We start from the raw sequence: 1,121 nt of genomic DNA, 5'->3' as shown, positions 1-1,121 counted from the left end.
TTTGTTGCAGGGTTGAAGACGGCAGCCATGAGCTGAGCCTCATTCACATCCACCCGTCACGTTTAGATGCTGATGACCAAAACTGCCAAGACTAAAGGCTTTGACACCATGATGCATTACAAGGCTGCATCCATCTTATATAAGCTCTGTGAATCTGTCTGTACATTTAAAAAAATATATCTCTCTATATATAATTTTCATCCATAAATGAGCTCAGAGAGCAAAAAATCTGAGCCAGTTCCGCTGCACCAGGTCATCCTTGTTACAAGACCAGTTTCCTTAGACAACTTTTTCCCTGTCCGTTCCCTAAAAGTCTTATCTAAATTGTTGTTCCTATAAAACTAAAGATAAACTAGAGAAATTGCATTTCCTGCAAAAATGCAGTGTGAATGCTTATTGCTAATGAACTTGCTGAAAAACTGCTGAAATGAGCTAAAACGTGCTGAAATATAGCTGAAAAGGAAGAACAAGCCTAAGAAAGCAGAAAGAACACATATTTGCTGAATTTGGTTTAAATAAGCAGAAATTAGCACAAAATTAGTAAATTAGCTCTAAAAGTTGAAATTAGCTACAAAAAAAAATAGCTGAAAAGTAGCCTGAAATGTAGAAAGAAGCTTAAGTTAGCAGAAGGAAGTGGAGAGTGCACAACTGTGCTCAATTAGGCTGAAAAAAGCAGAAATGAGCACGAAAAAGTTGAAATTATCTTAAAAAAGCTGAAACTTGTAAAAAAAATAAAAATAAAAAAAAAACAGCTGAAAAGTGGTTAAAATAGCAGAAAGAAGCTTAAATTAGCAGAAGGAAGTGGAGAGTGCACATTTTTGCTGAATTAGGCTGAAAAAAGTTAAAACACGAGTGCAAAAAAATGTGGAATGACAGCTGAAAAAGCTAAAATAAACATAAAACAGCAGGAAAACTGCTGAAATTAGCAGAAATAATTTGAAAAGTTTAAATTAGCACAAGGAAGCTGAAAGAAGCTGAACCTGAACAAAAAGTGAAAGGAGCAGTAGAAGGATGTAAAATGAGCTCAATTCATTTTCTATGAGATGAAAAAAAAGTCAGAAAAGGCTTTAAATATTTCAAAAAGCTAAAGTTGCACCAATACCTAAAATCACAGCAGGATT

The 1,121-nt window shown here is 34.4% G+C and overlaps 1 protein-coding gene across 1 annotated transcript in view; it reads left to right on the top strand.

The window, feature by feature from the left end:
- hip1 (huntingtin interacting protein 1) overlaps nt 1-1,121 on the top strand; it is a gene marked incomplete in the record, with an annotated part of 62,246 nt that overhangs the window by 56,968 nt on the left and 4,157 nt on the right.

This window comes from Nematolebias whitei, chromosome 6, assembly GCF_014905685.2.
Source record: "Nematolebias whitei isolate Nwh7 chromosome 6, NemWhi1, whole genome shotgun sequence".
In the NCBI taxonomy this organism is placed as follows: Eukaryota; Metazoa; Chordata; class Actinopteri; order Cyprinodontiformes; family Rivulidae; genus Nematolebias; species Nematolebias whitei.
The sequence above is the reverse complement of the archived record's forward strand: the minus strand, read 5'-3'. Positions and strand labels throughout refer to the sequence as shown.